The 24,688-nt window shown below is 37.6% G+C and overlaps 2 long non-coding RNA genes across 2 annotated transcripts; both read right to left on the bottom strand.

Moving 5' to 3' along the window:
• Positions 1-1,810: 1,810 nt before the first annotated feature.
• Positions 1,811-3,411, bottom strand: LOC136281269 (uncharacterized). The gene is made up of 3 exons (XR_010717637.1): positions 3,351-3,411; positions 3,087-3,167; positions 1,811-2,214 (listed from the first exon to the last, which is right to left on the bottom strand). It is a non-coding gene; the product is annotated as an uncharacterized lncRNA (long non-coding RNA).
• Positions 3,412-18,550: 15,139 nt separating this feature from the next.
• LOC131790962 (uncharacterized) lies at positions 18,551-20,608 on the bottom strand. The gene is made up of 3 exons (XR_009340743.2): positions 20,503-20,608; positions 20,174-20,229; positions 18,551-18,922 (listed from the first exon to the last, which is right to left on the bottom strand). It is a non-coding gene; the product is annotated as an uncharacterized lncRNA (long non-coding RNA).
• Between the last annotated feature and the right edge of the window lie 4,080 nt (positions 20,609-24,688).

Below are 24,688 nucleotides of genomic sequence, written 5' to 3'. Positions count from 1 at the left end.
TATATCATAAAATATCATAAAAAATATAAGACAGTAAAGTCGGTGAAGTATGAAATTTAGTATTATTTCAGCGAGCCAAACCATTCTTTCGCTTTTACAAATGCCTTTATAAATAGTAAAGACATTAAGATAGTTTGTGAATTATGTGAAATGTTTTTTCTGTACTGTATTTTTATGATGTTCTCAGACAGTGTGTTTATTAAAATAGTCTGATGCATCGAACAAATTTTTACTTTGAACACCAAGACATCATTATTCTGGCTTATAAGAAGGCAATCAAAATTGCTCAGGCAACTTTCAATATCTGGATATCCATCGTGTTTATGAGTTTTTTCGTCAACTATGTAGATTCACTTCCGCGTGTCACCTACCTGTTCTTTTTTTTTGGGGGGGGGGGGGGGTATGGAACCGAGAAGCGATGTTCTCCTAACTTTTAAAGGGATCATCACGCATACAAGTCAGTGCTTGGTATTTTCAAGCAGGAGGCCATGTTTTGGACGGATTTGCACCACCTCAATTCTCAACCAATCAGATACAAAACAAAAGCGATATGGTCAATTGGTCACTCAAGTTTTCCTGTGTTTGCGCTTGAGACGGAAATGTATGACGACGCTGCCATCGGCTCAACGACAACCTCTCTAAATAAAAAGAGTTCTGTTTGGGGTTCACGCAGATAATCTTCATCCTAATCTTCATTCGTGCTAATCTTAGCACGGATGAAATGGATGGTATTGCGTGACTTAATACGCCAATTTTACGTGTGCTGAAATCACCCAATCAGCTGACCTTTCTGGCAATTCGAAGCAGTGAGCGAAGGAAATCGCCGGAATGCGGGGCACATCAATAAAATGGCTGCTTCTAAATCGTCGATATCTGACATGGCAGACGTTGAATATCTTAAAGGTTGATTAACGCAATCGAATCAGCAAAGATTTTAATATTCGTCGTGTTTGTTCTTTTTAACACCATCTACTCACTTATATCAGAGAAGCTATGACTGCGATCAGAAGCTTATGAACTAGGTAATAAGCTTTTGCAGGGATTCAAGAAGAAATTGAATGCAGATACGCGACTTTTTCGGCGACGACACCGATAAAGCAATTATTTTTTTCATGGCTTATTCGAAAATGAGAAGTTTTAAATCATACATTACTTCGTGAGGCTCTGTTCACTTTTATAGGAGGAAATTCGTTCGTAAAATAAAATAATTATTTCTTGATCCTTAACAGTGAGAGAGAATAAGTGGCAACTTATTTCCATGTCTGGTTGATTTAAATTGCGCATGCTCGCATTATTCCTTGAACTCTGTAAAACTTCGAATAAAAATGAAGAGAGTTCGACCCAAAAATAATAAAACACCTACAACTTTTACAAGTGCCACTCTGTTTGACGCCGACACGCAAACCTATCAAAATTGTAAAACGATTTCCGAGTTTTTTGGAAACCGAGCGAATTAATTTTTTTATGGATTGTTCAAAAATGAGAAGTTTTAAATCATATATTGCTTCGTGAGGTTCTGTTCACTTTTATAGGAAGAAATTCGTTCGTAAAATAAAATAATTCTTTCTTGATCCTTAACAGTGAGAAGGAATAAGTGGCAACTAATTCCCATGTCTGGTGGGAACTACTTAACGTAAGCTGGGGGGAACTGGTGCTCACGAATCAAAGCGTAAAGAAAAAAACTGGGAAAAAATGGAGCAAATGTAGAGAGGGAGGGGTGGTAATAAAAGAGAGTTTGGGAGCTGTTTTCTTGACAAGCGCCGCAGATCAGCAGACCGGAGAGCAAACTTTAAAGAACAAAGCACAACAGTTTTTAACTCCTCAATTGGGAGAATAACATGTTTTAATCCGTGGAAAACTGTTTGAAATTACAACCACAAAATCATGCAACCTTTGATTTAGTTTACGCTAACTCCTTTAACTTAGTTAGGTTGCTTTCACAAATCGTTTGACAGGAAAATTCATCCACGGAACCTTGAATGTGTATCCTCGTCACGAGCCAGTCCGTTTCAAGCTCATGACAGGTTTATCACGGGGAAGACCCATTTCTTGGGGGTTACGGTAGTTCAAACCCTGTTTCACGTATCCCTCAATCCCGGTGAAGTTAACATCTGTGAAAACATGCCAATCTCCTGCAGCATTTCCAACTTTAAGAGACCTTGCTCCATTAGGGAGGCCAATTGCTGTCAAGTCCGGTGTGTCCTCTTTCACTTCCTATGTTAAGAAAACAAATTGAATACATAAGTTTGGACTTAAACCTTCCTGATAAGCTGTTTTTTTTTTGGGGGGGGGGGGGGGGGGGGGGGGGGTGGGAATCCGACACACAATTTGTGAATGATTGAACAAGAAAGGTCTTTGCATGTGACTGTTGGAAAAACACCTGATTAACTGAAATCTATGCTTCAACTGAATTTTGATGTCCACTCCAAAAATACACGCTATGGCAAATTAAATCTATGCTGCCCCATATACACCAATTCTTCTGAAGCAGAGCGATCATTCTCGTTTATATCAATTAAAGACTGGAATAGCCTAAATAATGAGCTAAAAATCGCTAAGGACCCAAAAATTTTCAAAAAGCGATTGATAAACACTCTGTTAGAGAGGAAGAAAGAAATTAACATCTTTAACACGTCATCTTAGCTTCTTTATGAATTAAAGCAATTTACTTATTTACTTTTTAAAATAGCACTAAATAGTGCTGTATGCATATATATAGAGATATAGAACCTAAAGTTATTTTTTTACTTCATTTTGCAGAGTGTAACATTTCTAGTGTAGATCATCGTTCATTTTTAACATTTAACTTTTATCTTACAGAGGGCCACAGGGTCATCAGTTTCACTGTACTACTGTCGAAGGCTTCCCTTTTAAAATTAAGTCTATTGATTGATTGATTAAAACACGACTTTTGATCTTTCTCAGGAGCTGATTCAATTAAAAAAAAACTGTAAAATCAGCTACATAAGGTTCGCCATCATTTTGCATAACAACACAAGTTGTTTCAATCAAATATTTCCGGGTAAAGCTTAGAATTCTTTTACATGGCCTACATCGAAAGGATATTATTTCACATATGTATTTACCGTAGGCGGTGGGGGCTGAAAGTTTTCATCTGCATACAATGATACTGCTGATGTGCTGCCTGCCATGGATGTTCCGCAATTCTGAAAAACATAATGTCAGAGACAGTTTAAAGAAAATACTGTCAGCAGGATAGATGCGACAGAGATTCCTGTTGCTGGTAAATCTATGTATTCATTATTTTAGTTTCATCTCTCTGATCAGCTTTTGCATTTTCAAAAAACGAAAGGTATACTTGCACGAGCACTTGTAGATCAGAAACTTACCTTTTTTTCTCAACTTGATTTTTGCAGGGGAAAGCAACTTCGCTTCTGTCGAGGCTTCGACTGATGAGTGATGTTCTGTTGTTCACGGAGTCATTTTATGATGTTTTTACTTCAATCATGCGTGCAACTTGACATTGGGATGCCGATATTCAACAAGTGCCATGATTCCTGAACTTATTGTTTGAACAGTTCGAAAGAGTAATGACGCGTTTGATAAAAAGCCTACCACTTCCTTTGCTATATAATAATAATTGTCATAAAAGTGTTAGACGCCTAGGATGTTGGCACGAAGACTTCTAAAAGACAAATCAACTGTAAAGTCCTTGGTGGAATTGCTTTGTCCATGTCGGCACGTAGACAGAGTATTAACAAAATGTCGGCCGTAAGATATGCCACGTAGTTTTATTAAATTCACTCTGACTTACATAATTGTTTTAAACATTGAAAAACAATGCCAATTTTACCCATTGGACACAAATTACATGTAAGACTGCCGTCAGGTTGCCGTTATTTCGCGGTTAAAATAAAATGTTATGGGTTGTTCCTGTTTGTTCAATTAATTTTGACTACAGCAAACACCACGTCATCGTGGGTTGTGGGCAAACTAAAGAGGAAACTGCTTCGAAGCACAATGCCTAGCATGGAGACCACAGGAGTCATGCCTAAAATAGTCTTGGATTGGATTCAGTTGATAATTGAAAATGACAGTACTGTGGAAGTATTCAAGGTCATGCTTCAGTGCTTCTTATTCACATCCAGTCATAAGGGTGCGCCTCAAAGCAAGAAATCAAGAAAAAAAAAAAAGAGTTTCGCTCCAGCAGCATTTTTTTTAAAAAAAAGTATATATTTTCAGAGATTTTTGTAAATCTGGACAGTCACAGAGGTTATGCTTATGTACGAGGTGAGAACAACTTTCCATAGAAGAGCAAAAAAGGTTCGCTGAGACAAATTTAATTGAATGGAGGTATAGAAGGTATGCTAAGAAGTTGGATTCAAACATGGTGCCTCGTGTTGCTGCTTATTAATCCTGAATCTTGAAAACCATATGGAGGTCACGTTGGATGAGTTTTGAAGCAATAAAGCAAAGAAAAGACAGAAACTTGTATCTAAAGATGGTTTCTTTGAAACGAAGCTTTGCTGTTCGTTTGACCTCTTGTTAACATTCGATAAACAACTAAATTGAACTTGAGTCAGATATTGCGGTTTTATTCTTTGTTCGCTGAACACAGGCATTCAGCTGCAGGGAAATTTTGCGACAAGAATGAGGTGCATGTTAATGCAAATTTTGTTGTTTTAATAAGATTAAGTTAAAAACGTGAAATACCCCCCCAAGAACATGACACGACCGTGTCGGTTTGCTGGTTACTGATCTACTGAAGTTCCTTAAGAAAGTCAAATAGATGAAGCACTTTCAACCATTAGTAAAGTAAAAGAAACGCTATAAATAGTGGGCCGGCGCGTGCGTAATACGCTCATAATGGTGGAAATCGTATAACTGCACTTCTGAGATTGACGAGACTTTCGCAGATATATCAGTTACAATTGCAAAGGTCTTCAGTCCACGATTCAAGTTGTTATTTTTAGCTAATACGTGCTGTAACAGACATGAGTATGAGTAAAACCTCCGAGTATACATGATATTTATTTATCACACGAGGAGATACTTTACATGATAACCATCGATTGATATTTTGACTTTAAACATCATAAAAATAAGTCTCGATAACAAATGGTTGCGAGACAGTGGAGCAAAAAGAATTAGGTTCATTTCTTAGTGATTGATTTCTCGGTGTCCTCAAGGATACTCATGACTCAAATTGGAGTAACGAACATCCGAAATAAAATGCACGATCACAGCGAACCAAAACAATCAATTGAACCTCAGAGAAAAAAGCACATTTTAATTCTAAACAAGCTTACTGTACTTACACTCTACAAAGGTAAAGTAGGCTTAAATGGAAAAAAATCGCGAGTAAACAGGAAAAGAATTATTTAAGCTTCCCCAACTTGATAGTACAAGTTTGAATTCATCCTTCCTTGACAATGTGATTACATAGAAAGACAGACGGATAGTAAACCTATGAAGATAAAGTCACTATAAATTTCTCTCTCTCTCTATCTTTCATTACCAAATTTCTTTCAAAACGGCTAACAGACATTATAATTTCGCAAGGGCTGGTATGGCTCTCTTTTTCTTAAGTGAGAGAAGAAAGGAAACAATGAGATTTGATTGAGCGCTTGTTAAAAAAGGGACAAATACCTATCAATAACGTAACTTAAAGGTAAACTGGAATTGCTAAGAATTTATTTCTATCTTCCGTTCGACATCTGACACGTCCGCACCAAATTTCCTTCAAAACTTTAATGGATGATAGAATTATTTTGCAACAATTAATATGAGAACATATTGCTGAAGCATGTTTACTCCCACATAGTTCGGCTAATTTTCTGATTAATGTAAAAAATCGACTAAAACATGTCTTTTTCCAGGAATATTCTAGCCACATGCCCGACACAAAGCAAGCGATAATATTTTCCATCAATAACGTAATTTGAAAAATGTACCAAACTAATTACTAGAAAATTCTGTCATTCTTTTTTGTGTGTGTTTCATTCACAGCCGTGAACTGGATGCTAATACAAAAAAAGCATTCGCGATACAAACTATTAAACCAATATTCGGCCGTAGCTTTCCGAAAATCACTTTGGTAATTAGCTAAGATACATGTAAATAGATTAAGAGAGATGGTAAATTTTGAGCGCGATAAGGGAATAGAAAGAGACGCTTTTCTTCTTATCACGAGCGTGGGACACAAAAAAAATTCGGAGTCCCCTTGAGGAATCGAACCTCAGACCTTCGGATTTCCGATGCTCTGCCACTGAGCCACTATCGACATTGCTGATCCTAGGCAATATGCAGGACGCGTGTCATATGAACTCCATAATAGACCTCGCTCACCGTAGAGTCTCTGTGGCTCAGTGTGATGGAATTTTTTTTCTTTGTCCCACGCTCGTGACGAGACGAAAAACATCTTTCTCTGGCCAAGATACTGTTATTTAGTGGAGCTGTATAAACTACGCCTACGTGTTTTGGCATAAATTAACCGTACATCAAAACCACTTTCTCACAATGGGCCGCTCAACAAAAACTTAAGAGGTTTATTTTCATTACTTTTACAAACATAGTGTATCACAAACATTGAGTGGATGCCAATACGGAAAAGCATTCGCGATGAAAACCATGATAGAAAACCAATATTCGGCCCTAGCTTTCCAAAAGTCGCTTTGGTAATTAGCTAAGATACTGTAACTCAGCGAAGCTGAATAAACTACGCATACATGTTTAGGCATAAATTAACCATACATCGAAAACATTTTCTCCCACTAGGCCACTTAACGAAAACTTAAGAGGTTTATTTACTTTTGCAAACGTAGCGTATCATAAACATTGAGTGGTCTCTAACCTTGGGATAATGAGCTCCTGGATAAACAGGAATTTTCTTGCGCAACTGTTCAACACATCCCTTTAGACAAATGAGTCGCTATCTTGTCACTTGTGGGAAAAAATTCAAAATTTTGGTTGCGTTCTGTTTTTCAGAGTTGGACAACATGACTGAATCGACAGAAACCTTGTGGGAAGGGGGGAACATATTTTCGGAATTTTTTTTTTCAAATGATGCGTTACTGTTCGTGTGGCTTCTTGTTAATATCCGATAAAGAACAACTTCGAACTTGAGTCAAAGGTTGCCATTTTACCCTTTGTTCACTGAAGAAAAGTGTTTAGCTGCGGGGAAATTTAGTGGCGATAATGACGTGCGTGTTTATGACAATTCAACTGAGCCTTATAAACTACGCATAAGTGTTTAGGCATAGGTAGACGGAACATTAAAAAGATTGCCGCAAAGTGGGCCGCGAAATAAAACCTTAAGACATCTGACTGCTTCTGCATACGTAGTATCTCACAGAGCAAAGAGTGGCCGCTAACGTTGGGGCAGTAACGTTCTAGATAAAAGGAATTTTCTTGAGCGAAAGTTGAACACACCGCTGTAGACAATCGAGTCATTATCTTGTCGCTTCTGGGAAATAGGGAAAATGTCAATAGCCTAGCTAGGTGGAGTCACTATCTTCTTAGTACTTTTGACAGATGTCAGTCATGACATAACTATCGCGATTTTCGATTCAAGCTGATAGCGAAGGCAAAATAAATAGATTACTGCAAGAGAAAGCTGAAAGAGATTTTCCGGCTTCGCTTGTGTAACATGGAAGCCACGGTCTTTCCAGTCTCGTGGAGTAGTTGTTCCTTCACGAGAGTTTTTGAAACAATGTTGCGATGTATACAAAATGTTGTTCCTGTTTGTCTAATTTCCTCCACTCGCCAATCAAGCGCGCAACCTCACATTGCAATACAGTTTTTCAACTAGTGGCATGATTCCAGAACGCATTGTTAGTGCAATTAATTAGAAGGGTAATGACGCGTTTAATCAAAAGCGAACCACTTCCTTCTCTGTATAATAACCATTATGATAAAAGCGGGAAGCTAAGTCAAGGATGTTAGCACGTAGCGGATCACTTAAAAAATAGGTCAACTATAAAGTCCTTTGTGGAATTATTCTGTCCATGTCGCCACTTAGGGTATAATTTGTTAAATTTATTCTTTTATTCAAGTTTCAAACATTGATAAACAATACCAATTTTACCTCACGGACACATATTACAAGCAATTTTAATTTCTGGCGTTGCTTGTCCATGGACATTTTTTTGAGTCACGTGAAGTTGTCGTAATTTGGCAGTCATAGAAAATTGTTGAAATGAATGCTAAGGGTTGTTCCTGTTTTTTCAGTTTGGTCGATAGTAGAAACCACGTCATCGTGGGTTTTGAACAAATGAGCAAGCTAAAAAGGAAATTACTTTAGCGCACAACACTTCGCAGGAAGAGCACAGGAATCACGTCTAAAATAGCCTTGGATTGTCCTTGAGAAAATTCAGGACTCAAATTGGAGTAACGAACATTAGAGATAAATGCACAATTACAGCGAACCAAAACAATCATTTGAACTTCAGAGGATAAAGCACATTTAATTCTAAAACAAGCTTACTGCATTTACCCTCTACAAAGGTAAAGTAGGCTTATATAGAAAATATATCAAGAGTAGATAGGAAAAGAATTGTATAAGCTTCACCCCGATAGCACAATTTTGAGTTTCTCTTTCCTTCATAATGTGATTACATAAGAGAGAGACAGACCGTTAGAGAGTAAACCTTTGAAGGTAAGGTTACAAAGATTTATCTCTATCTTTCTTTCGACACCCACACCAAATTTCCTTCAAAACTTTAATGGTTGATACAGACCATACTTTCGCGTGGGCCTTTATGTGTTTCTTTCTCCAAAGCAAGAAGTGAAAGGAAACAGAGAGATTTGATTGAACGCTTGATTTCATACTGTCTGTCCTATGTTTTATAGTAGCCGCATCCCAAGTAACGTTGATCAAGTAGTTGAAGGGTTTTGTTGTAGGAATATCAACATTTCACACATTCAACAAACATATCAATTTTATTATTTGCAACAAAGGAGACTGTAGGAGGATCCAATCTGAGAGCTGTAGGTTTTATTCGAGATGCAACAAAAACGAATAAAATGGTTTTGAATTTCTTCTGCAGTTTTGGCATTATTAAGCCAGCACCGAACGCGACTTAACTTGATCGATCCAAACATCTTAATTTCAGGCAAGCCGCTACATACATACATACATACATATTATCCAGAGGGTACTTGTGATTGGTCTCTTTTACTTATTTCAGAAAGATTCAACCTCCAAAGAACTGTAGCCGAATATACGAGGCTTTCGTTTCCCTTCAGAGTGCTCATCAGCTTTAACATCGGCTCAGGACTAAAAAAAAACGGATGCGGAAAAACATGGTAGATATTTATTGTAAATAAAAGGGGAGAGAGTAGGTTTGACAATCGGCAGAATTGGCCCTAAAAAATAATCAGAAGAAACAAAACAACCCTTAGTTGTGGATATTTGCCAAATGCAGAGCAGATCCACTGATTATCTTTACAGCATATCTTAGGAGAGTTAAAAGATCCCAGCGCGTAGAAAGTTCTGCTTACAATGTTGTTTTTCCTTCCCTTCCGTCCTCAAGCTAAACAACTGACTCCTTAAAAAAGTGAGCCCCAGTCATTGCCTTCTTGCAAGAACAATCAAAACCTAGTTTAATTTTTAATCCTGGAACGATTTTAACGTGAATAAAACTGTTAGATTACTACGTAATAGCAAAATCTCACTGATAGCAATGCATAAAATATATATGTCTCGAAAGCCAATTTGAAATGAATTGAAGCATGACCTTTTCCAAAATGTGCTTAAAGCTTGGCCTCGCAATAGGTCAGATAAGAAGTACGGTACTTCTTATCTTTCACTCGCAATTCTGAGCCTTCAAATAAATCTGGAAATCGTTTTCACTGAGTTGACAACGAGGAACGACGCACAAACTTACCTGTATCGAGAAGATTTTGATTTCAAACGATACACGAGGCGTATCTGTTTCCCTGACACTTTGTTCAACTTCGATTAACGTGTTTTCAGTGGTTTTTTTTATTTGTTAATCATAAGACTCTTACTCAATAGAAGGGAGGTTTAGCGGTTACATTATGGTTTTTTGTCATCATAACCGTCAATAGAGGCACTTATTGGGTTCGACAATCGTCTATTCTAGGTTCGTCTCGTAGGTCAAATGAGGTGAACCGTAAGCGACCACGAACACGATGGACGTGGTAGCTCTGCAACAATTTCAAAATAATTTAGAAGAATACAAAAGACAACCGGGCCAAGTTGATCAAAACTCAATACGCTAACCACGGTTATCTTGATCTTTTATTAAATTTTGTAACTTTTCAGAAAGTTTTGCTTACAATGTCGTTTTTCCTTCGCTTCTCCTTAAGCTGCAATAAAACTTCTCAAAATGTGAGCCTTAATGATTGTCCTCCGTTACAAGAGTAATTGAAAGCGAGTTTAATTTTCAATCCTGGAGCGTTTTCTACACACTTCTACCGACTGGAAGCTTACTTAAAACGAAGCCTTTCCATTCGCCTGACTTTTTCTCAGCATTCCATAAAAAAAAATTTTTTTAAAATTTAAATTAAAAGGCTGTGTTTTCAGTAGTTTTTCTCTTTGTTAATCAAAGAGACGTAATCAACGGAAAGGAAATGACTTAGCGGCCGGAAGGAAGAGGGATTAAATGATAATTTTTCCTCATTTTACTTCTGTGATTCTTGACTGACATTTTTATTACAAGTTAATTTGGTTTTATCGACTGAGTTTTCAATTACGACTGCGTATAAATGAAGTTTGTAAGTTACGTTTGTGTACGGCTATTAGTTGCTTCGTTTGAAAACGAATAAACCGCACTATCGGTGCTGCCTAATATCTAAAAACAAGACTGACAGATACAAGTTCAAATAATTTCGAAAAAACGGAAATTACTTTTTTTATCAATTTTAGCCGAAGAAGAATCACTTACTAAGCAAATATAGGAACAACAAATTCTTGCTCTAAGCAATGCATACTTTGGAGAAGTTTGTGTCTCAATGTACTCAATACAGAAAAGCATTCCTGATACAAACTAGAAAAGAATAACCAATATTCGGCCGTAGTTCTCCCAAGGTCGCTAACTTTACATGTTTATGAAAATCATTAGTAAAGGAGCTCATTGTAATTGCTATACATCCAGCTAAAATAATTGGATATTTTTCCCCAGAGCTCATCAGTTTGATCATTCCCAGTAACTTATGAAGAAAATTAACGAGCACCACTTACAAAAAACAAAATCAACAGTTAACGAAATGAAGTCGACATTTAAATTACGGAAAAAAGAATTCCGAATTCATTGCAATGGGAGGCATTCTTGTCCGCATGCTTAGTCATTCTTAGCCATCTTTTATCACTGGTTCATATGTCACCAAAATGTTTCTGAATTTAATACTCACTCAGTCTTGCAGCCGAAGCTATAGAACAAACTGATGAAATCAGTTTCTCCAATTCGTTTTCTTAATGACATTTTCTTTCTGTGAAACGTGATCCTTTTGAGTTGAGTAACAATGCTGTCCTCTTCGACACGGTACAAATAATTTCAATGGAATTTCTCTCATTACATTCTCGTTTCTGTTCTATCTACATTTACCACGATTCTGCTTCGCAGATTCTCACTGATGGATCTGTACTCTAATTTTCAAGGAAAATTTCAATGAAAGCCGGAAGATACTGTCGATAGAATGTTATTCTGTCCACCAAACCTATTGTGTGCGGCTATGCGATTCAACTGATCTATGCTTCACAAGGAACGGATATTTCAAGAGCTTTTAAGAGGAAACCGTTTTAACTGTCATGAAATTGAGGTCACCTTGTAGGCAAAGGGTGATACTACAGCCGAGTAGCTTTCCTTTGCAGCTTCTCGCAAAGCCGTCTAACCAAAAGATCCGACTCTATTTAGCGATACACCACGTTTGAGAATTTTCTAGACATTTTCGCAGTCTCCAAGTTGGCAGAATACTTGTGACGATTTGGTTGCATAATCATTATAATTTCTATCGGCAGGGAAGCACGGATGCAGACTTACTGACATCACTAAAGAGTATTCGTCTTGATTAATTTCTCGAAGAAAACTCCCGCTGCATAGGAAATTCTCATTACGTCAACGAGAAGCAAAACAAAGAGTATCTCCGCCATTTCTCACGTTTATTACCCATCAAGCATTTCGTTCGTAACGGTCCTAGCAAAGTCAACCACACTCACCCACCCGTCCCCCGATTAGGCGTCTTAAGCTTGCAATAATCGTGGATTAGCGAAGTGCGTTTGATCCAGCTTAAAAATGGATCTTTTTGACTCGGCGTAGAAAAATCCATTGCGTAGTAAATCATTTCATTTGATCAAATGTCATCTGTGTAAATCCTGATCTAGTCGTATTTATCAAAACACATGTAATCATAACAAGACTACTACTTATATACCGCAATTAGATAATATATATATAATATAGATATACTACAGACTAATATAGAATCCACACAATAGACCTAACATTCACCTATTGCATATAGTTTTAAAACATTTATAGTACACAAACACAATTTCATAGGTACATAATATACAGAATTTTATTTTACACAATGCATAGAATTCACAATATAGACTTAACTTTTATTTATCAGATATAGTCTTGATGCACTCATAGTATTTTCTAACATTTGGTGGGTGGATGGGTAGGTAGGTCACGGAATACATTTAGTAAACACCATATATAATATATAGATCATTACACGATATTCACAGTATTTTTACAATTCTAACAATTATTTTTACAATGATTAGATACACCCTTAGTTTTAGTTTGTTTTAATCATTTTGTTATCGTGTCCCTGATTATTAACCTACTTGTGGCTGTCTAGAAGACTTAGACACTTAAATAAAGTTGTTAATTGATTTATTTGCAATTTATCAACATATCTTTCCATAGCATCCAGACCAAAGTGAATCAACACCGCGCCGGGGATCTCGCATGAAATCTGGGCGAGTGGTGAGCCTGTCCAAGATAAAAAAAGAATTGAATTGAACCCTTTCCACTCCAACATCAGTATGCATATTCTCCATACTGCTCCCCATACATTCTCTAAGTTGCTGATGAGTAGAATTTGTCTCATAATCCAGAGCTTCTCTAGTTTATGAACATTTCCTTTATTTTCATTACCTGAATGTTTGATTCATGGGTGATTTATAAGGAAAAATTGGATCCTAGTCACTCTTAGAGGTTGAGGGAGAGAAGAGAAGAGAAATTGTTGTTCACGAGTACGGAGAATTTTTATGTTTGTTTGTTTTTTTTTGGACGATCTAGAGCCTGGGAATCTTGTAAAATCTTATTCTTGTAGGATAAAACCATAAAACCTTAATAGTAGGTGAGGCAGATTCTCGTCCGAGGTCGGTAGGTATATTGAATGCTCTCACATAGCACAGCTCAGACATACAACGGATGTAAGAAATCACTTCAACTTTCCCTCTAGCAGCATGCACCGATTAAGTTGAACATGTGACAATCTTTACTCATGTGATACAATCCTTTTGGTCAGCACCACGAGTCGAGGTATGAAGCTGGTCAAATGGATCGCAGGCTCGAGAAAAGTTTCTAAACGAATGCTTTCGGTCATGTTCGATTTTTCGGGTGTCACAGGAATTTAATTGCGAAATGTAGAACGCACCCATTCCAGAAATCCGTCAATATTGCCACAAGGATCATATTCCCAAGGCTAACATTTAAACAGTTGATAACCAAAAAAAGCATTTAAATTGCCAAGGCCATACCACGTAATTTCCACCGTAGTTTTCACGTTCAAAGAATCAACTTGACGGATTCCTGTGCCATTTTCTTCGGAAAGCTGTGCGAGACAGAACGAAAAGAATCAATACGATCACAAAGCATAACCTCCTTTATGCTGTTTGCCCTTTGTGTCAATTTCCATAAGGAAAGCTATAACGGACATTCCAGGAGAGAAATCAGGGCTGAAATACCCGCAGCCACGATGATCTTTGCCCCCTATGAATCAAGTAAACATTTTAAAAGACAAAATTCTCAGTAAAATGTAAAATTCTTCCATCCACTTTAATAACCTTCGATTCTAACGAGTTACATTAACTAATTTTGGTTCCGCGAAATAGATCATATAACAAGGGAAAAATTTGTACGATCACGTCACGCAAAACATCATGCCGATCAAGCTGGGTTTGTCCAGTTGATTTTGATGGACGCAGGGTTCTGTCGGTCAAAACCGTTGTGGTCCATAATAGCGTAAAATCATTAAGAACAAGTCTCTGTACCTCAATACCTCAAATCGTGTGCATATCATCCAGATTCCGAGTGCTGCACCTTCTTTCATAGGAATTTGAGCAATCCGAAGTCCTCTGAGGATACACTGTTATACTTGTATGTCATTTAAAACATGTTGAAGTCGGCTGATCTACACGAAACTATCCTCACACCGGTCACTTGTCATAAACATGTACGTTGTCACGATGGCGTGACGCTGTATTTCTCCATGAAGTTTCCATCGGTCGCCCCAAAGAAGACGAGAAATGGACATTTTTCGATATATCAGCAGATTTCCGCGCATTCTAAGTAAAACCAACCAAAAAAAAGAAGAAAACCTTAATTGAACGCTCGTAAATACTGAGAATCTGAGAGCAGAAATCGCAACTTGTCAGCGGAAGTACTACATGTAAAACCCAGTCGCCACAATAGAAATTGTAAGACTCGCGCGAAAATAATCACAAAGTGTAGATTTTGAACTATTCAGTATCTCTGCAGTACATCAAACGGAACAAGGATTTCATCACAATCAATTTCCAAAAATTTAGCTTTTTTCAGGGAGCCTTTCACGTGCTCGAACGTTATATTGGCTTTGAGCCTTTAGATTTATTTCCCTTGACAATAAAAAGCTATGGAAAGTGCTTACAAAATTACCAAGGAACTATTTTTTATGTCGCTTGGACTGAGAAATACAGATTTGAAATGATTAATGCTGTCATTGATGGACTAAACGGCACAATATTCTCAGTTATTACCTTGATAATCTCCACAGACTAACGTAATTGGACCGAACGATCTCCTTTTTCTTCCTGGTGAGCTGGCCACCTCAGAGGAAAATTAAAGAGACCTTTAACTTCTTCTCGTGTAAATCACTGAGAGATTGCGTTATATTCATCTTTCTTTAAGCTTGTAAAAGATATCCGGGAGGAAAGTATGGAAAATAATGGTGATGAAATCGCTGTTCTTTTTCCTGAAGGACCTAAAACAATCCAGATTACATATTAACCATGGGGGGTTTCGTTCGAGTGACAAGTTGTGATTTGCGTGTGGATAATAAGTTGTTTGAAAGGTGGAATTATGACATTATGATCTCATTAAATCTTTTATTTCGAACTTTGCTATGACTTTTTCTTTATCAAAACATGGAAGGAAACATTGATTGACTCAATAGCCCTGCGGCGGTGATAAGTCTCTCCTCATCATATCTAATGCAAATTTTCCAACAGTTTTCTGACAGTTTTCAGATGATTCGAAATATCTTCGTTCCTGTCACAAGAAAATGATAACTGCCCGGAAAGCTGTGCGAGACACATCGCCAGAAATCAAGGACATTTCGAGCCCGCTAACAATTATCAGCGGTATATCGTATTACACTCCGGAATTCAATATGGCGGCGATCACGGCTCGATCTGCGAAGAAGAGTGTTTCGTACCATGACTTATACAATTTGAGCACCGCAGATCTTCTATTTAATGAAAGAAAAAGAAAAGAAGACCTGCAAGTAAATCTTTGGGATTTTTCGAGGCAGAGCGATGATATGATGTCAGAATTTTGATTTGCTTTAATTTAATTTTCGCTCTAAGACTACTGAATTTGCATTCAATGCCTGGCATATTTTTATTCCGAAAAGGACCTGAGAACTAATTCATTTCCCTGCAAGAACATAAACAAATATGGCCGACGATTCGAAGATCAGCGTTGCTCGTGTTTAACTATTTCAGTCATAGTTTTCAACATGGCGTCTCGTCACTTACTCAACATGGAAAATAAGGGATAATCTGGCGCGTTGGGAAGTTTTTTGATGGGAGGAAATGGCAATTTTACAGAATATTTGGACGCTTCGAACTCTGTAGCAGTCAATTCTATCGAGAGCAGTTGACTTTATTGATGCACTTTCCTGTAATAGGCGAGTGTTTGGGATGGAGAACGACGGATTTTGAAGAACTGTATGGCGACCTAGGTCAATAATCAATGACCAAAGAACTGGCTCCGGAAGTAACTGATTTTTGTTTATCGAGTCCCTATGAGGTTTGATGAATAGCAGAATCAGTACTGAATATGTCTCGATCGAGAGCAGACGGGACCATGAGCTCCTGATTGTTATATTTTAGAAATCTTTACAAATTTCCATACAGTTTCTTATATTATTTGGACGCCATTATGGACGAAATGCGCAAGCGCGACCGCCATCTTGTCCAATATTTCTGCCGATGAGAACGAAAAGAATCAATACGATCACTAAGTTTAACTTCCTTTATTCTATGTTTGTCCTTTGTGTCCATTTCCATTTTCATAAGAAAAGCTGTAAATGACACTTGTGCAGTAAGAAATAGGGGAAAATATGGGCGACTTCTCCCACTATGACTAGAGAGTTGTTAAAAATCGGCACTCGGCATACCGTTGTTCCTGGAATGTATGACAACTGACCGGTGTGGTGTGAGGATAGTTTCGTGTAGATCAGCCGACTTCAACATGTTTCAAATAACATACAAGTGTAACAGTGTATCTTCAGAGGATTTTGGATTGCTTAAATTCCCATGAAAGAAGGTGCAGTACTCGGAATCTGGATGATATGCACACGATTTGAGGTATATGTTCGTAGTTACGTAGAGTTGTCCTCCATAAAGGTTGATCAATTTTTTTTTAAAAGATGACAACCAGAGGCGAGATTTCTCTTCGGGATATTTCTCATAAGATAACATTCTTTCAAAGCCTCGCACGTTTCATTTGTCTGAAACGTTTGTTGTTGAGAACATTAGATGTAAACATTGCCAAATTATGCAATATCTGATTTTGAGCTTTTTTCGCGAATAGCCCCTATAAAAAGTAGAGGCAGGCCCGCAGAAATTTTTACATATTTAAAAACTAGAATATTATAGCCAGCTAGCTGGGTAGTTTCGGTTCCAGAATCGGTATACTTTTGGAGAAATTCAGATAAACGTTTTCCCTGTTTTACCCGACAGCAAAAATGACCGAAACAGTACCGAGATAAATAATCTATTGGTGTGTTTACATTCACTCCCAGGGAAACTTAAATGCAACAAAGTGAAGACGAATGATGTTACTATGTATGGTAGAAGTGCCAGTTTTTAATTTTGTATTTAGCTTGAGATAGCGAAATAAACATTTCACTCTTTTTTGCGACGTTTTTGTATGAAAATGAGGCCCCAGGCCCCGAACAAGCAGCCGTTGTTACCATGGCAACAAGAGTGCTGCAACCTTTAAAAAGGGCATTTTTGTGCATCCCCCCTGAGTGCCTAACTGCATGCAAAATTTGAAGGGGCGTTGAAAATTTTCATTTCCTAAGATGTTTGATTCTTACAGAGACTTGTTCTTAATGATGGAAACAAATTTGTAGAAAGGAGGGATAAGTCATCGCGTTCCGCGTGCAAAATCTCAAGAGAAACTCTAAGAATTCTTTCAGAGTGTATGTGTGTTGTTTTATAAATAACACTGTAACGTATCTCAACTTGTTTGTGTGTCCTAACTAACTGAAGGTACCTTGTAACTTGTAGCAAGATAGAATTCTGTGAAATGTACACTTTCGATTGCTGTCCACAGGGGTGGTCTAACCAAAGATCATTTTTGGCTTGTGGCAACGCAGTAAAAGAGAATTGGAGAACAACTAAACTACTTTTGAAACATGTGTCCTAAACCCTTTTCATGGGCAAAAAATAAAAGACAACTTTTCTTTCGACGGGAAGTCGAGATGACCGCTTTCAGCGAGAGCGGCTCTTGATAAGTGATTCTCTCCGCTTCAGCTAAACTACCCTGAGGTAAAAAATTAATTTCAGAATGGTATCAAAATATCGGCATTCAATTAAAGGATAGAATTCTCTTGGATGTCTTAGATTTCAAGACTCTTGCGGCTGATTTCGTATTTAAATTAGACCAAACTTGAAAATATCCTGCCAGTAAAACCACATTATTGAGAGACTTGTTCGGCTCAAAGGGAAAAACGGTCAACGTCCTCCAAATATATGTTGCCTCTTGTTTCACGAAGTTAAGTGCCCAATATAATGTTATAATTTTCAGTCTTGTCAAGATCAGAGCTGAGATTGATATTAACATTTTCGTTTAGTTTCCACTTGGGTGAGAATTTCGCGCAAAAATAGGAGAGATGAGACAGGAAAAAAAAAGGAAAAAAAATGGTTGGAAGCGACGGGGTGGATTACCAAACTCAATCTTCCTTCTATAGACTGGCTGGGAAACATATCAAGTTAGTTTCTATCTAATTAGTTTATTTAAATGCCTCTGATCTAGGTGACGCTTTTCTTTGCTAACACGGAATTACACTCCATTGAATAGCATTGTTAATCATGCATGTAACAAAAACGACTCACAGCTTGGGGAATGACATTCCTTTATTAGACCGTGGACAGCTTAGCTTATGTCAAGCACAAAATTGCAACCTTGAATTTAACTTAACTTTAACTTCTTAACTATAGCTAGATTGCTTCAATCACTTCCACTCTGTCTTCTTCTGAATTGCTTCAGTGTGAAGGTGAAGCACGCATGCTCTTGATGGGGCTAGTAAGCTCCATACTTTTCAGGCTTGGATAAGAATTCCCAGGTTGCAAATAGACGGGAGTTCCTTGGTAGCCGGTGTTTGAGAACGCCTGCCACTGGCTTTGATCATCTCCGATCTTCACGGAGGACGCCCCTTTGGTAAGGTTTGTTGGAGCTTTAGTTAGGTCCGGGCTGTCCGCGGTAAGAGGCTATGGCGAGAAACCATATGAACCCAAGATCTGATCAGTAATTCTACCTTTTAGAGAGTATGCATTTACTAGTACAGAAGTTAAGAAAATTGGGCTTTATACTTTAAAAAGCCTTCCTTCAACTGATCATTCTATCAATTTTCTTCACGTGCTTTCTGGATAATTTGTCGTAAGTAAAGCTTTAAAAGTACTTCAAAAGACGACCTGGGTTACTACATAAAACTCTATCATCCTTTCCTAAAACTGTCGAAAGCTTTTTCGAGTAAGTAATAGATACTGAAACAAAATCTTTCGTTAAAACGGTTTTGTACAATATCATAATCAAAAAAAATCTATGGCCAACGTGTGGATAAAGTAATGTGGAAATGAAACATGTATATCAACTTGCTTGTAGTGGTCCTGTAGCATTTAAGGTTGCGTTACTAGTATGGAATTTTTGGCTCCCTTTTCGACCATAAATCCTTTGAATTGATTATGTTTATAACACGAAAAATTTGCTTAGGGTTGCTTAGGGTTAGAATTTGGGTCGGTATGTTCTTGGAGACTCAAACTCTTTCTGAAGATGTGTTATTTAATAGAAGAAGATCAATTATTTTGATCAAAACTTGCGTTGTAAAGATTAAAGTAACTGAAAGAACTCTAAAAAAAGTCTCAAGAATTTATCGGTCTCACTTTGTGACTTGGCTCGAGTCACGGAGAAATCCAGAATGATCATGGCAACCATCCAACTTCGCAGAATAATAAACGCATGCCTCAGGCGTTCTACAAAACCAGTACAAAATGAAATCCTGCGTTTATCAAATTTCCGGTAGCAAAATTTATCAAATTTAGACGCTACAATTAAAATCTTTCTTTGCCTTCACGAGCCAAATTCGCCTATTTTCCGTTCCTATGTCACATTTCACCTCACCCTCAATAAATTTTTGCATTTGAACGCGATGATCTTTGTTTGCAAGGTTCTCTCCCGCTTACATCTGATAACAAACCTCTTGAGTTTTCTGCCTCGGAACAATATACCACAGAACGCATTTCATTTGCGTAACCACACGTTAAAAATGACCATCTGTTCTCATGAAAGATATTCGCTTGCAGAGTGATAATGAGTTAAGTGCATTTTGCGTCACTCGTAAAGCTGTCAAAAGAAACTGCCTTATGTTTTAGGTCCATGCTATTGCATCTTTTCCAACCCTTTTCTATCTAAAGCCTGAGGAAAAAATCTCGCAGTAAATCTCATTTAATTCAATATCTTACCGCTTCTGTCCCGCTATATCCTTCCCCATCAAAAAGCAATATCTGGTTACTCATCTCTGGAAAACAGAACGTAAACAATCTTTTAATCACAAAGGCAAGTATATTACTGCCGAGTCATACGGGTCTTAGTATTCCATACCGCCAGAGCTTATCCCAATTTCCTTAGACGGAAGCCTCTACAGGAGTATTAATACTTATATGATGGAGGGATATCCCACCAATTCGCTAACTTTTCAAGACATTTGCTCTACCTATAAGTCTATAGAAACAACATAATGTGTGCATAAGGGATATAGATGTGGAACATAGATTAGTTAGGAAGACTTTACCTTGAATTTTCACTTCTAAACAGGTCGATGTAACTTCTTTGGCTTCTTGTCAGGTTTGAGGTTGTGAGGGTTGCGCTCTCAATTTATCATTCATAATGACGGTGATGAACGACTTCCAGATATGGTCATAAATCCAGAGACCTGTCAAAAATGTCAAGATCATAGAGGCTCCACCAAATCACCAGATACTGTTCTGTTCCAAGACGTGACACGATGATGGCTCATTTCCCCCTCAGGGGGTGTGTTCAAAGGTCTTACGGCAAATTCAAAACAAAATTGACAGCCACAAGTTCAAATAATTTCGACTTAAGGGAAAAAGCAATGCATACTTTGGAAAAGTTTATGTCTCAATGCACTCTGGCAAAATGTCGCCCCTATATTTGGCCGTAACTTTTCAGAAGTCGCTTGGGTAATTAGCTAAGATACTGTTACTCAGTGAAGCTGTACAAACTATGCCTACGTGTTCAGGCATAAATTAACCGTACATCAGAAGCATTTTCTCCTAGGGGGCCGCTTAACAAATACTTAAGAGGTTTATTTTCATTACTTTTGCAAACATAGTGTATCACAAAGCATTAAATGGTCCTTAACCTCCTAGAGTAATAAGAATGTTCTTGCGCAACCGTTGAACACACCCATTTAAGCAAATGAGTTGTTATCTTGTCACTTGTGGGAAAAAAGGAAAAATGTTACAAAATGTCACATCGTCTTTACTTTCAAAATTCTGGTCGCGTTCTCTTTTTCAGAGTTGGACAACTTAATCCTACCTACACCGACAAATACCTTGCTTTCTTGTGAACTTTTATGTAAATTAAACGATCATTTATCGCTATTTAAGGCAAGCAAAAGGCGCCGGAACCTTTTATCCCAACGAATTTTTCTTTCAAACGACCGGTTCCCTTCGTCTGACTTCTTGCCGATATCCGATTAACAACTACTTTAAACTCGAACCAAAGGCTGCGATATCAGATATCAGAAAGATATCAGCAATGGACAACAGTTGTTGACTTTGGGCTGTAAAGCTGTATTAATTAGATTCAACAATCGTCTATTGCAGGTTCGTCACGAAGGTCATATGAGGTGAACCGTGATCGATCACGAACACAACGGAGGCGGTTAACTCTAAAAATTTGAAAATCATCTAAAAGAATTCAAACAACAACCAGGCCAAGTTGATTAAAACTCAATAGGTTAACCCACGTTTAGTCTTAATTTTTCATTCAGTCTTGTAGCTTTTCAGAAAGTTTTGCTTACAATGTTGTTTTCCATCGCTTCTCCGGAAGCTGAAACAAAACCCCTCCAATTGTGAGCCCTTATGATTGCCTTCTTACAAATGAAATCAAAAGCTCCGTTAATTTTCAATCCTGGAAAGTTTTCTATACACTTCTATCGATGAAATGTTTCCTTAAAACCACGGGCTTCTATTCGCTTGACTTTTTCTCAGCATTCAATAGACATCTTCTGTTTACTTTGCTTTTGCTCTCTGTTAATCGAACAGACATAATCAACTCTGGTAAGGGAATCGTAGCGCTCGAAAGGAAGTCTGGGTGAAAGATAATTTTTCTAATTCTTCCTCTGTGATTCTTGACTAAAATTTTTTAATTAGGTTGCGTTCTGAGCGAAATTTGTAAGTTACGCGTTGGTATGTGACTGCAGTTATTTGCTTTGGGTGAACCGCTATTGACAATGAGCAAAGCTACTAATCGCTACTTACTACATAAAAACAAATTGACAGCCACAAGTTCAAATAATTAGCCCAAGAAGAACCGCTTACGAAGCAAACATGAGAACAACACAATTTTGCCCTAAGCAGTGCATACTTTGGATAAGTTTGTGTCTCAATGCACTCAGTCAAAATATCGCCCCTGTGAATTATTTTTAAATAAGTGTATGAGAATCCTTAGTAAAGGAGATGATTGTAATTGCTACATCCAGTTGAAACATTTAGACATTTTGCCTCAGAGCTCATCATGATAGCCGATGGTTTTCTGATAGCTTATAAAGAAAATTAACTATAACTATTTGCAAACATGAAACTCAACAGTTAACACAATTAACTCAGCATTTAAGTTACGAGATAGAAAATCCCGAGTTTATTTCAGTAGACAGCATTCTCATCCGCAAGCTTCATTCTTAGACATTTTTCATAATTGATAATGACAATACTGTGAAGGTATTCAAGGTCATGCTTCAGTGCCACAGATAAAGGTGTGCCTCACTGATTACTGGTACAAGAAACTGGATTCCAGTACATAAAAGCATTCGCGATACAAGTTATAAAAGAAAACCAATATCTCGGCGTAGCTTTTCAAAAGTCGCTTTGGTAAGTAGCTAAGGTACTGTTACTCAGTGAAGCTGTATAAACTACGCGTACATATTCAGGCATAAATTAAGAGCACATCAAAAACATTTTCTCCCAGGGAACCGCTTAACAAATACTTAAGAGGTTTATTTTCATTACTTTTCTAAACATACTGTATCACAAAGCATTGAATGGTCTCTAACCTCCTAGATAAACAAGAATGTTCTTGCGCAACCACTGAACACACCCCTTTAGGCAAATGAGTCATTATCTTGTCACTTGTGGGAAAAAAGGAAAAATGTTATACAAAATGTCGCATCGTCTTTACTTTTAAAATTTTGGTCGCGTTCTCTTTTTCAGAGTTGGACAACTTAATCCTACCTACACCGACAATTAACTCAATTTCTAGTGAACTTAAATAGAAATTAAACAATCGTTTATCGCAATTAAAAGCAAGCAAAAGGCAGAACCTTCTATGGCAAGGAACTTTCTTCCAAACGACCCGTTCTCTTCCTCTGATATATTGCCAATATCCGATTAACAACTACTTTTATCTCGAACCAAAGGCTGCGGTTTTTACTCTGCTCACTGAACACCGGGTGTTTAGCTGGAGGGAAATTTTGCGGTGAGAATGACATGAGTGTTTACCATCGACAGGATGTGTGGTTTTCTTTTCTTATTTCTTAAAAGGGTTAGAATTTGGCGCAAGATGGCAGCCGAGCGTGAACAGTACGGTCATAATGGAGGCAAATTTGTTAGAGACATGAATAACAGAAAGAACTGCAGAAGTTATCGCTGAAACTTCACCGACATGAACAAATTCAGGGAGTTCAAGAATTCTAACATGAACCTTTCTGTGGATAACCCTGCCGAAATAAAATCAACGTGTGAGACAGAAAGGATCTGAAAGAATCGATTGAATCATAAGTAACCTTATTCTCAGAATTATCCGTGATTTGTCTTGTTTGACACTATCTACGTAGCTACCTACAGAGAAGGGAAGCTAAGAACTTAAAGGGAAATTCGAAAAAGAAACTGAATACAAACATATCCTAGTTCTTTGGCGGCGACCAGAAGCAATTTTGTTTGATGGGTTTTGCACAAATAAATCATTTTGAAATTCAGTTTTGTGTAGTTAGGGCACTTTTCGCGCTAAGAGGGGATAATATTCGTCCGGGGTGATTAAATCAATCAATGTTGATCCTCAACACTGAGAGGAAACAAGTTGCAATAAACTTGCTCTAGTACTCAACAGCTCGAAATATAAGTCTCGCAAAATGCCGAGAGCTCTCTTATTATTTACTGTTAATATTCCAAAAGCAAAACTATCAAAACTGTAAAACGAGTATGTGTGGGTGATCAGCTTCTCAGTTAATGATGTAGGTAGCCTTGTTGAAGAGATATCAACAATGGACAACAGTTGTTGGCTTTAAGCTGTAAAGCTGTATTAATTGGGTTTAACAATCCACTATTGCAGGTTTGTCACGAAAGTCATATGAGGTGAACCGTGATCAACCACGAACACAACGGAGGCAGTAAACACTCTAACAATTTGAAAATTAAAAGAAAAATTTATACGATCAACTCAACGTTAACGTTCACGTTACAAGATAGAGAATTCCGAATTTATTTTAGTAGACGGCATTCTTGTCTGCAAGCTTGATTATAAGACATTTTTGACAGTTGAAAATGACAATACTGTGGAGGTATTCAAGGTCATGCTTCAGTGCCAAAGATAAAGGTGTGCCTCACTGATTACTGGTACAAGAAACTGGATGCCAATGCAGAAAAGCATTCGCGATACAAACTATGAAAGAAAACCAATATTCGGCCTTAGCTTTCCAAAAGTCGCTTTGGTAATTAGCAGATATATTGTTACACAGC

The sequence above is a fragment of the Pocillopora verrucosa genome, chromosome 5 (assembly GCF_036669915.1).
Source record: "Pocillopora verrucosa isolate sample1 chromosome 5, ASM3666991v2, whole genome shotgun sequence".
Taxonomy (NCBI): Eukaryota; Metazoa; Cnidaria; class Anthozoa; order Scleractinia; family Pocilloporidae; genus Pocillopora; species Pocillopora verrucosa.
This window is presented reverse-complemented; position numbering and strand designations above follow the sequence as displayed.